The sequence below is a fragment of the Talpa occidentalis genome, unplaced genomic scaffold, assembly GCF_014898055.3.
Source record: "Talpa occidentalis isolate TD23 unplaced genomic scaffold, MPIMG_talOcc4v2.1 talOcc4.4, whole genome shotgun sequence".
NCBI lineage: Eukaryota > Metazoa > Chordata > Mammalia > Eulipotyphla > Talpidae > Talpa > Talpa occidentalis.
The window spans coordinates 29030675-29043531 of NW_023604295.1; the positions used below are offsets into that span (position 1 = coordinate 29030675).

The 12857-nt window shown below is 39.2% G+C and overlaps 1 long non-coding RNA gene across 1 annotated transcript in view; it reads left to right on the forward strand.

Annotated features, from left to right (window-relative positions):
• LOC119257321 (uncharacterized) overlaps positions 1-12585 on the forward strand; it is a 64406-nt gene extending 51821 nt beyond the window's left edge. Inside the window, exons 3-4 of the long non-coding RNA XR_008553817.1 lie at positions 12092-12310; positions 12421-12585. This is a non-coding gene — a long non-coding RNA (uncharacterized LOC119257321). The remainder of the gene's footprint in view (positions 1-12091; positions 12311-12420) is intronic.
• Positions 12586-12857: the final 272 nt, after the last annotated feature.

Sequence of the window (12857 nt, forward strand, 5' to 3'; positions counted from 1 at the left end):
CTCCCAACAAAGTCGGTCTGATAGCTGGAGTTCTCTAGAAATCAACTGGCCTGAATTACCCATGATTTTTCTCTGCCCTTCAAAGGAAAGTGCATTGTTCTAATGTTCTTTTGGCTTTTTGTTTGCTTTCATGATTTTTTGGGGGGGTTTCACTGTTTTAAGCTTGAAGTTAATGTGAAATAGGGACTTTGATAGGAAATAATATATACAATTTTCAAAATTTGCTAGAAACACTTAGAGATGTGTGATACTTCAGTAAATATTGGGAAATTTTTAAAAATTAAGAAAACACATCTGTACCAGTGATGAATAAGGCAATTTAGGGAGTGACAAAAAGTACAATTTTTGAGCATTTTGAAAAACTAAAAATTCCCATTTGAAGTTATTTTTTAAGTCCTTTTTCTTTTTTTTATATCTGTGAATAATATACCTTAATTTGAATGTGTCTTTCCAACTGTATTACCACAAAACTAAATAGTAGGTAAGTGAAAGCAAACTTTAGCATGTGTATTTTGTGTAGAAAGTTAAATCAGAAACTTTTAAACATTCTTTTTACAAAGGTAGTGTCTCATAGAATTAAGAGTTCTGAACTCATGCTGTAAGTATTGATTTTATTGTTGATATAAGTTTCCAAATTTTATTATGTGGTGATAGACCATTACCCTGTCACCCTGTTTAGAAGACACAAAATAACAAAGGAATGACAAGTGTTCATTAAGCAAAAATGGAAATAGCTTGGACATGTTCATAATACCACTTTACCCCGTTGACCTAAACATTTCCTGGATATATATCTCTGCTTGCCTAGTAAATATCCCTTTACTGGAAAGGGCCATTCTTTTTGACAAACTGTTCTGATTTAGGCCTCTACTTTGTCCATGTACTATCAGCTCCACAAGTCTTTCTGCATAATCCAGTTTCCATGCAACCCTGCCCTGAAGAAAAAAAGAAAGGCAAAACAAAACAAAACTCATTTCAGATCTGATAGTAGTCAGCTCAGAACTAGCCAGGAAAGCCTAGAAACAGTGCAATGCCATGGTTTGGGAGAGAGTTTATTAAAAACCAAAAACCACTTGCTAAAATGGAAAAACAACAATTGATTTTCCCTCTTATATTGACAAGTTATGTTCTTTTTCTAGGTATTTGAAATTTTTTAATAATGTTAATTTTATTCATTAATTTTTAAAACTTTCTAAAATAAGGATTCCTTTCCTATTACCTCAGTAGGGATTTGGGCAGAAGGCAACACAAATTAAATATACTTAGATCTTTTACTGTTTGTAGTTACATTTCTAGATTTAACAAAGTACATGACAACCAGTTAAATTTGAATTTCAGATGAACAATTTTTTAATATAATGTTGTATGGAACATACACTAAAAAATATTTGTTGTTCATCTGCTATTTGAATTAAACTGGGCATCCTGGTATTTTTTTCCCCCTCTGGTAATATGATTTGTTGCAGAGCATCATTTTTTGACAAATTCATGGTCAAAAGTCTCATAGTTTGCAAAGCTTGGTCTTTTTTTTGTTTTTAAAGATTTATTTATTTATGCATACAGGGGTACAGGCCAGAGATGCGGGGTGGGGGGGGGTGAGAGGATTCACCAGAGACAGAGTGGGGAACAGAACAGGCAGATTAACTGTAAAGTACACTGCTGAGGGGAGCAGCGGGCGAGTCAGGAGAGGTCTGCTGCGCCATGTGGATTGCTCCCTGGCTGGCCGGGGATTGAACTGGTGCTGCAGGGGCTGCGGATAGCTTCATCGACCGGTGCTTGACTCCTTGCGCCACCAGGGAGGCCCAAAGCTTGGGTTTTTTGTAAATTAGATTTTATTTCTCTCAGGTTCATGAACAATTTCCTTAAGAATTTCTGTTATCTATTTAGAGTAATGAGTTTATGATAATAGTTATTTTGATTGCGTACCTCTTCAGAAACAATGAAGTCCTTTCCAGTTATGATCTTATTCAATCCTCACAGCCATCTGAGGAGATGACAATGTCCCCATTTTATAGAGGGGAAAACTGACACCAGAGACACAGAACAATTTTTCTTGGGTTAGACAACAAATGGAAGAACTAAGATTGGAAATCAGTTCTGTCAGATTTCAGTGATAGGGCTCTTCTTTTAGCTGCACTACCTTCTTGAAAGTCACACATGATGTAATCTGCTAATTGCAACTCATATTAAACAATATCAGATTGCCAGTCATCTTATTACGTGTATGTGTCCTCTCTTGCTGGTCTCAAGCGTGGTGTAAGTGTCTCATCGTTCTATCTTCCCCTAGACAAGTAATCATGTTATTTTATAATGTCACATTATTGAAGATAAACAGAAATTTGCCTTTTGATTATATCAAGTAAATACCTTCACTTGGTATATAGCTTCTGTTTCTGTCCATTGTCTGTCCATTCTGTGGTGTTGTACTTCCAGAGTTTTACTTGCTTTATGTGAACTACTCAGAAATCTCAGCATCTCCCTTGCTAGAATACCAAAATCAAAACAATTACTGCATCCATGTCTTAACCTTCAGAGCCTTAGACAGGCCACGGCCATAAAGTATTGAATTTTAGTCTCTTCACCCCCTGGAAAAACTTCTGTCCTTGGTTTACCTTTGCCTGTGGCGCCCTGTGTGATGTAAATACTATTATACAAGGATGTCCCTCCCCTAGGTCCTTTTATAGTTCTTTGATATTACTTAGAAGGTGATTACATAGCTTCATTTATTTCTTTCAATGCATAGGTTTCATGGTCATTAAAATAATCACAGACTCATCAGTTCTCCCCATGCTTAAATAAGATCAATACAAACCAGAACAAGAGGCTTCTTCACTCCTCTATTCATTCGGATTTCTTTTTCCTTCCCCTCTCCCTCTAGTTTCTAATCCCTTCCCTTCTTTCCCACCCTCAAACCCAATGTATAGAAGAAACAGTAATTTTAAAATTCATTCTTTCTGTAATGAATTACTGTAACATTTATTCAGCTGTTATGCCAGACTCTGGGTAGTGTTGCCTTATACACACTGTCAAAGGTAGCTGTAGCAACTTTGGTTTTTGCTAGAGAAAAAAAGCTGGCTGGCAGGCCCTGCTTTTAAAACCAGCTCAGCAATGAAATGGTTAATAGGATGAGTAAAGGCTATTTTTAAGTCTGGCTCCCCTCTCTGATGCACTCTTGAAAATTCACCCTGTACTGCAGAAATCCTAAATTGCAGTGCCCTGCACCCCACTGAAACTCTTCAGTCTGCTGTAAGTAAGCCTCAGCATGGGCAAGATTGGGGGTGAACAGCTGGAGGAGGGGCTCAAGCCCTGAGCCTTTGTAATGGAGGGGCGAAACACTGAGATCCTGCAGAGAAGGAACACAGAAACCCTCAAGGCACAGAGAAATAGACCCAGACAAAAGCCCCGTTACATGGTTGCAAATCACCCCACTGCTGTTATTTTATTTACTGTGGTCTGCAGGAGGATTGTTTTCTCTTTGCAAAATTTTTAAGCTTCATGGGCTTTTCTCCTCCACAACAGTGGTCACTTATACCACAGTGCCACATAGAGACAGTCTTCACCTTCAGCTTTCTTAAGGAGAGGGGGAAAGTCTTGCTTAGTCAGGATGCAATAGTCTAGAATGAAATCAATGAATTTTCGGTCTTCCAGTTATTTTCTAGGAATAAAAGACGGGACTGTGCATTTAAAATATTGATGTCTATTGGTTCTATTTGGTGTGGGTTTGGTCCACATTTTTCTGGCTTTGATTATTTCCTCATAAAGATGATACCTACATTCATTCCTCTGGTCTTAAATTTATTTGGATGTGGAAAGGAAAGAAAAGGCAACACAATTTTATATTGGATCAATTTGAGATATATTAATAAGGCTTTTTTCCCTCAATATATAGATATTTTTTCATTTTCAAAATTGACAGAAATGCCCTACCACTGAAGCACGACATATGTTATGAGTTTGAGTTTTTTTTGTTGGAGGGCTAGGAAAAAGACTCACAGAAACAGTAATTTTAAAATCTAAAGGGAAAAGCTTCAAGTACAAGTCTCTTCTGTACATGTCTCTTCACATATGTATAGCAAGCGGCTCTTGCTTCACTGCAGAGGGAGGGAGAGAGAGAAGACTGGGGAAGTAAAGGCAACTTCTCTGTGTAGAAATATGTGACTGACTTTGTAAACATTTCTCTACAATTGAGCTGAACTGCAAGCTATCTATGCCTTGGGGTAGCTGAGGAAGAGTGTCACTTCATTGTAACCAGAGCAGCAGAAGGTTCTTCCACTTAGAGAGCTTTTATTGTCTCCACTAGGAAGTTGAAAGGGGAACTGGCAATAAGTGTGCTCAATTTAAGAAAAATAAAAAAGTGAAATTTTCCTATGACAAATCTATGGAGGTATTTGCAAGGTGTTTGAGCAGGTAATTAGCACCCAAACCAGGTTTCAGGAAATAGTTCTGGTCACCTCAAATGAAGAATATATAATGAGCTGAAGAGCTTGATTTTCAATGGATGATTTACCCAGGACAATAGCCCAAACAGAACCGGGTAAAGGGTTTACAAATGGTAACTTGAGAAGCAGTGGGCTTCTTTCCCGAGAGCTTAATTCTGGCCCCTCCCAAGACCCTGGCCCTTCGCTTCAGCCTCTCTCTCCTGTCTTCTTCCATCACCTCGACTAATACATACAACTTTGCTTGAAATTGAACAAAAAAGTTTTCCTTAAAATTAAAAAAAAAATTGTTAAACATACAGAGGGTGCAAAAATAATACAGGGTAAATCTGTCTGTTGGCATCTAGACCTAAGTAGTTCTGGGTTATTTCAGGCTGAAACTTTTGTGACTGCGTTTTTGCTTACTAGGAGAGGCTCAGTGTGGAGTCTTTCCTCAGTGGAGTTTCTTGCACTGGATAATAAGCAATTTTGAAAAGATGACCCATTATTTTCAAAGACTGCTCTAGAAGACTGACAATACTGGGAACCAAAGATGACCACATAAAAAATAGTTCAACATTTTAAAACTGACAGTGTTATATGATTTTGTTGATTTAAGAAAGGCTTCTTACCCATAGGCACTGTTATGTTATGCTGCAAGCATTAACATTTCTAGTAAAATAATATCCTCTGCCACAGTAATAATTCTGGCAACAAAATGAATAATAGTAGTCAACTTTCATGCACTAAACCTCTTGTTATATATTGAAAGAGAAATTTACTTTATCATAATGCAAAATGTTTGCAAGATTCTTATTTTGCTCACTAGTGTTAAGGTACAGCTCCCCTCCCCCATTTGATGGGTACACATTTGACGTTGTAGTAAGGTAACTTGATCATCATTTTACAGACTACAGGAAATAGGTTCAGAGAGTTCAAATTACTGCCCAAGACCATCCAGTGTCAAAGCTTGGACCATAACCAAGATTTCCTAATTTTGCCTGTTTTTTTCCACCAGGGCATTAGACCATCTTCCTATGCGGTTAATAACATATAAGAGCTGCCTAAGAAAAACAATTTCTACTGAGGCATGCTCTCTGTCATTAAGTGCTCCAGCAAACTGTTAATTAAGATTGTTTTGAGCTGTTTACCAATTTAGGTGATGTCAGATACTTCTCTTGGATTCTGTTAGCCTCTTGGGATGGCAGAAAATTCTGTTGATTCTGTTGCCTGTGGTTTGACCATCTGTTCTAAATCATGATTGTGGCTGCCATTTGGAAATCCATAATCTGACACTGTTACCAGAACTGTACATTTAAAATGCATTAAGCACTTTGCGGGTCACAAGCCCTCATAAGCTCTCCTTAATTTTATTGGCTGTCCACAGAGAATGCTAAATTTTACAGTAGAAGAGTAAAGGTGAAAAGATGAAGCAGTCCCATTCTTGTTCTCCTTCCCAGGCATTACAGGACCTGTTTGTTAAAGAAGTACAAGACAGAAAATAAAACATTGGAAGGTGCAATGTGATGCATTAGAATCTAATTAGAATTAAAATCTGGAAGAATGAGGAGTATTCTAGCCTCAGGAAAATTGCTCAAAGGAAAATATGAAAGAGTCCTGTTTGGAGAGCTGCCAATAGATGGTCTAGTTGGAATAGAGGTTATCCTGAAAAGGATTGATCGGTAGGGTGGCCACATTTAGCATTACTCAGAGCAGGACTCTGTTGAGAGTGAAGGAGGATCTATTAATAATTCTGGGAAGGGGAGAGGGCTGTGTATTCTCTTAGGATGTGAATAGGTATGCAAAAGTTCTGGAGAGATTCTGAGAAGAGTCACACAGAGTGGTGCTGTTTGAGCTGAAGAATGGGGCAGACTGGTGACAAGGTCAGATCTGCATTTTAAAGTTTTCTCTGCTATCTTGACTTTGGAATATTATTTTAAATGTGCCAATTTTATTTATTTATTTATTTATTTTAAAAGATTTATTTATGCATGCATGCAAGAGCTAAAGATGCAGGCCAGAGATGCAGTGGGTGAGACGATTGACCAAAGACAGAGTGGGGAGCAGAATAGGCAGATGCACTAAAATACACTGCTGAGGAGAGCAGTGGCCAGGTCAGGAGAGGTCTGTTGCGCCATGTGGGTCATCTCCCTGGCCGGGGATTGAACTTGTGCTGCAGTGGCCACAGATAGCTTCATAGTGCTGTGTCTTAACCCTTTGTGCCACCAGGGAGGCCCCAAATGTGCCAATTTTAGAGGATAGTTCTCGTTTCTGCATTTGCTTTGAATATGTCATTTCATTTTAATCTTTAAAAGGATCCTGGAAATGCACCCAGTCTATACAATCAGATATAAGAGTGGCAGTCTGGGGACTCTCCAAAGTGCTCATAACTGATCCTAGAAAAACATCATTTCATTTATATAACAATATCCACATTCATTCACTTATTTTTTACCTAACACCTAATATTTGCCATTCACTAGGAGACAGTCAATAAACGAAGTAGAAGAGTTCCCTGTCTTTATGGGACTTATATTCTAGCAAAAGAGGAAGACAATAATTAAATATATATGCAATGTAGGGCCTCCCTGGTGGTGCAGAGGTTGAGCGCTGGGTTGCGAAGCTGCCCACAGCCTCTGCAGCGCCAGTTCGATCCCCGGCCACCAGGCGAGGGTCCCACATGGCGCAGCAGACCTCTCCTGCCGCCCGCTGCTCCCCTCAGCAGTATACTTCGGTCCTTCTGCCTGCTCTGCTCCCTGCTCTGGCTCTGGCGAATTCTCTCACTCTCCCACACTTCTGACTGTACCCAGTGCTTGTATAAATAAATGAATAAATCTTTATAAATAAATAAATAAATAAATATGCAATGTAATTTAAGGTATTGGTGCTGAGGCAAAAATCCATCAATGTAAGGAGTTAGGGAGTGTGATTAGTAGTGGGGGGGTATGTTTTAATTAGTTGTATTAGAGGTAGCCTTTCTGAAGGAGTGGCATTGAATGCAACGAGGAGTCAAGTGACCATCTGAGGTTCAAACATTTCAGGCAGGAGAAATGGGATGCGCCAAAAGTCCCGTGGTAAGAACAAGCTCAGTGAGTTGAAGATATAGAAAGAAAAACTCAAATTGCTTTCTCAAAAGGCCACTCTCCATACCATGGCCTATAAGGCTTCTCATGATCTGATCTTTACCCATCTATCCTATGTCCTATCTGAGTCCTATAGTTTGGAAAAGAACTATTGCGTGGAAGTGGGGTATCTTGGAGGAGGGTGAAGGAATCCCAGTATCTTAGCTTTCCTTGAGCTTATTCTCTTAACCCTGTTACTTCAATAGCATTTTTTCAAGAGTATAAAGAAGGAATACTAACCTTATCAGGCATCAACAATGTATGTATTAAACATTTGCAATCAGCTGGCAGCGTGCTTTATAAATGCCATTTATTTAAGTTATTTAAGTTTTATATCAGTCTTATAAGCTTGGCGATTGCACCACCATTTTGCAGGTGAGGAAACAGATTCAAAGATATTGATTAACTTTTCCATGGTTAAATTCTTTTCAAAAATGATTTCAGGTCTTCTCAATGCTTCAGGGCTGTGAGTCATATTAAATAGGGTGTGCCAATTGTATATTGTACCTAAAAGTCAATTCCTGATAGCAGCTCCAAGATAGTTTATAGAATAGCACTTTCTCCCCCCGCCCCCCCCCCCCCCCGCCATGGGGAAAGCTCAAAGAACAGGATTAAACCTTGTGTATAGCACAGCACCAAGAAAAAAAAACCCACAATAAATAAGCAAGCCAAGATTCTAATTGTGCAACTAATGACCTTTGTGAGCCCAGGATGTTAACTTTCTCAGTCTTAAGTTTCCTGGCCAGTTGAACTTCTGTAGGATGATTTCTTTTTAATCAGCTGGTTTTGACCATTTGTGGTCTTATTTATGCTATAGTAAGAGGGTAGGTAACCAGATTGAAGAACCTAACTTTTTTTTTAAATTTTCTTTATTTATACATACAAGAACTGGGGTGTAGGCCAGAAGTGGAGGTGTGGGGTGAGATGATTCACCAGAGACAGAGTGGGCAAAAGAACAGGAGGATTGAATGAAATACACTGCTGAAGGGAGTAGCAGGCGAGTCAGGAGAGGTCTGCTGTGCCATGTGGGTAGCTCCATGGCCAGGAATCGAACTCGTACTGTAGTGGCTGTAGATAGCTTCATAGGTTGCACCTTAACCCCTTGCGCCACCAGGGAGGCCCAAGAACCTAACTTTTAACACCCTTAAAATCCAAAGGAACTGGGGTCTCCCTCGTGGGGCAAGGGGTTAAGTCTCAACACTAAGAAGCTATCTGCAGCCATTGCAGCACAAGTTCGATCCCCGGCCAGGGAGGTGACTCACATGGTGCAGCAGACCTCTCCTGCCTTGCCCACTGTTCCCCTCAGCAGTGCATTTCTGTACATCTGCCTGCTCTGCTCCCCACTCTGTCTCTGGTGAATCCCTTCACCTCTGGCCTGCACCCCAGCTTTTGTATGCATAAATAAATAAATCTTAAAAAAAATCCAAAGGGCCTGCCCAGCAAAGATATTTTAGGCTCTCAGTCACTGGACTGTGGGGTTGAACTTTCAATTGTTGTTGCCATTGTTCCAGCAGCGCAGGGAGGAAGGCTGAAGAGAAAGCAGGAAAAGCTCACAAGGAAGAGTAACGTTTGGGGAAGGCTGTAAAGTGTAGAAATGGTGTGGAAGGATCAGTTAACTTAGTAGGTGGCTGTAGCCTTTCAAAACAGGGTCAATATGGTGTCACCTCCTTCCTTAACTTTTCGATTTACAGCTTAAAGCTTTTGAATGATTTCCTTCCCAAGAAAAGCACATGGGCTACTGAAAGAAAGGAAAGAAGAATCAAAGTCATCAAAAAGTCCCTGTCAATAGTCATCTTTTAGAACTGAAACAGGAAGGTTCTGCCTAGAAAAGTTTAAATGGAAAGGAAGGAATGTCACTATGCTACTAGTTCAGAGGTTTGAGCAAAAATGTAATTATTGCACATATTTTTTCTTAAATATGTCTTCTTCCACTTAAAGAATATTCCCTAAATCCCTTGTGTTTTCAAATAAGGACCCAAGATCTCTTCTTAGAGGAGCTGAGTACAAGGAGAGGACAGCTGGTCAACCTGGACAAGAGTGTGGACTCTGAAGTCACATTTATTAGTTGAAATCCCATCCTCCCCGCTTCCTAGCTTTGGAAGTTACTGATGCTCCCTCAGCCTCAATATTCATAATCATGAGACTATGAGTGCATGCCTATTTGTTAGAATTTAATGAGATTTCAGTGGGAAAGAAGATGCAAAATCATTGAGATCTCACACTTAGTGAGTTCATTCCTTTGTACCTTCTTGCTTATTTGGTAAAGCATCCACCCATTCTTAGCAATATCTTCTTTTTTTAAAGATTTATTTATTTATGCATACAAGAGCTGGGGTATAGGCCAGAGGTGTGGGAGGGTGAGAGGATTATCCAGAGACAGAGTGGGGAACAGAACAGGCAGATTGACCCAAGTACACTGCTGAGGGGAACAGCGGGTGAGTCAGGAGAGGTCTGCTGTGCCAGGTGGGTTGCTCCCTGGCCAGCTGGGGGATCGAACTCGTGCTACAGGACAGCTTCATAGGTTGTTTCTTAACCCCTTGTGCCGCCTGGGAGGCCCCAATTCTTAGCATTATCTTTTTAAAACATAATCTCTAGAAAAGCATTTTGATTTGAGAGTTATTTAGCTAAATCTTTGAAGCTACTTACATTTTAGGGTAAAAGAAAATCTTAGAATAAAACTTTCATTCTAAATAAAACAAAGGTAAAAGTTTTAGAATAATTCATTAGGCTGTTGGTCCCTTAGCATTTTAGAATATTTCTATGTAAAGTTATATATTCAGTATTTATGATGCAACAAAAATTGGCTTTAGTGTTTATATTTATTCATTCACTTAATTCTCACACAACTTTCATTCCCATTTTAAAGACAAGAAAACTAAGACTCAAGCTGGCAAACACTCTACAACCTCCTTAGAATCTAATACTTAGTATTCAATAACTGAGTGAAAGGGCCTGTTGCACTTGTAGGGCACTATCAGTTTACACATCTTTTCCAAAAACTGGACATTGTTTTATCTTTTTTTAGGCAATCAAATCATTCTTTCCTTCTCTTCTGAATAGAAAGAGACTTTATTGCTTTTAGATTGCTCTTTGTGCCTTGAAATATTAGTGGTTTTTTCACAGAAGAACATGTGTTTTCCAGCTCAGTCCTTCTGATTGGTAAAAGCTTGCAAAGGGAGGAGGGAGAAATTGACAGGAACAGGTCCAATTCTAAATAGCCCAAACCTGCTGCTTACTATGCGCTCTGCCTTCCTAAGAATGGGAAACCAAATGACGAGACAAAAGATGAAAGTCAGTTTTGATGTGAAAGTCTGCTTTGGTGTCCTTAAAGTCTTACAGATTGCTGATATTAATTTACTAGAATTAATAGTGGTGTGTATTATAGCTAGAATAATCGCACTGAGTGCAATCTGCCAAAATTAAGCAAATTAAGTGTTTAACTTAAAGGATTTTTTTTCCTTCTCCTTCTTCCTCTTCTCCTTCTGTGTCTCTTCCTGAATACAGGCAGCCAGAGATTCAGGCCCCCAGATTTCTCTCTGCAGAGTGTACTTTACCTTTTGGATGGGACTTTAAAGACTTTAAACAGCTTGAGACTTATAGTTTGCCACAGGAGCATGTAGCAAATTCCTGTTTCTACTTTTTGAACCAGGAGCTGGAGTATAAGAGCCTCGCGCAGGAAGTCGCAGGTGGTGGGAGAGGGGAAATAAGGTCATTTTCAACCATGTACATTGAGGTTGTACCTTTAAAGTCAATTCTAAATTTAATTGAAAGCCGAGGGCAGAGAAGCCAAGATCGGAGCAATGTGGTGATTTATTCTGAAGCCTGTAAGAAGTCATGCGGCTGAATGTGGGATGAGCTGGGGCTTTAATAAAAATGGCACTGGGGAAGCCAGCGGGAAGAGGCACAAGAATGGAACTGGGTTAGATGAAGGATCTCCAGCCTGAAAGGGAGCGGGGGTCTGAGAGAGCAGTGTTTGCCCAAACTCTGCTGTTTTTACCATGATGGATGCACATAAGTAATCTGCATCAAAAGGAAAAACCGGGATCAGAGAGAAGCTACCAAGACGCTTTAGACAGTGAATTTTGCATGAAATCATTAAGGTTCCCAAATTGCAGAAAGGCTACGGAGTGAATGGCAATGAAAACTCATCTAATATTACATTTCTAGCTGAAATTTAGCTGAAGAAAATGACATGTTCCTTTATTAAAGCGCTATAGGACTTGACAGCAAAGCTCCCACACATTTCTATGGGTGGTATTGTGTACTAAATTATATTGGACCATTGATACAGAAAATCCATAATGTGTTTTCAGAGTCAAATCTGCCCTGTGGACAAATGGTTTGGGAGCAATCTTTCTAAGTTAAAAAATAAAAAAATAAAGGAAAACAGAAGCTTGTTAGCAGATGTTATATTAGAAAAAGGACTGGGAAGAAATTGTACTCCCGGGGTTCTAGGTTCTTTGACCTGAGGGAGGGTCTGGTTGTCCCTTCAGGGACAGAGATTACATGATTTATTCCTGTGACTCTAATTTATATATGCTCCTTTTTTTTCAGATCAATTTTACATCATATTTGACATCATCATCCTCGTTAACCTTAAACTTATTACAAACATATTACATGTACATAGTCGGACACTGAGACAATGCAAGAGAGAATCAAGAAGAAAATAAATGTCACTTGCAGTCTCACCATCCAGAGATAATCACTGTTCGCATCGGTCAGTCACACTTTCATTAAGAAAATATTCAAAGGACAAGAAGGTTTTACCAGGTACTTCTTCCTATTGAATAATGATTACATTTAGAATTTGGATGTGACAGTGGAGGCTCTTTAAAGTTTTTTAAACTAACTTTGGCTCTGTTCCTCTCTCTTCTTTCTAGTTGCCTGATTGGTGATACCAAGATTTATGCCGTCATAGAAGAAACCATACACAAAGCTCTTCTCTTAATCGTGTGCCGTGGCCACCAACTCTTGATCACCATCAAGTTTCCATTGCATGTGTGTGTTTGTGATCACAAGAGTTCATGTATTTTGTATTATTTGGATAAGGCTAGATACCAATAATAGAAATCTAAAAATTGGTATGGTTGGGGTACTGGAATTGTGAATGGATGTTTTTCTAAATATTTCCCTTATTTTTGTTAAAATATTTGTGCCACAAAGAAACTAGTATGGAAATAAATGTTGAGAGTGGAGAGGGGGCAGATGCGGAAGGGGAAGCAGGGGTGAGCCAATTCTAGAAACAAGCAGTTTTCATATGATTTTCTAGGTTCAAAACACAATAAAAATACTTTTGCATTTATGTTTACTGGATTCA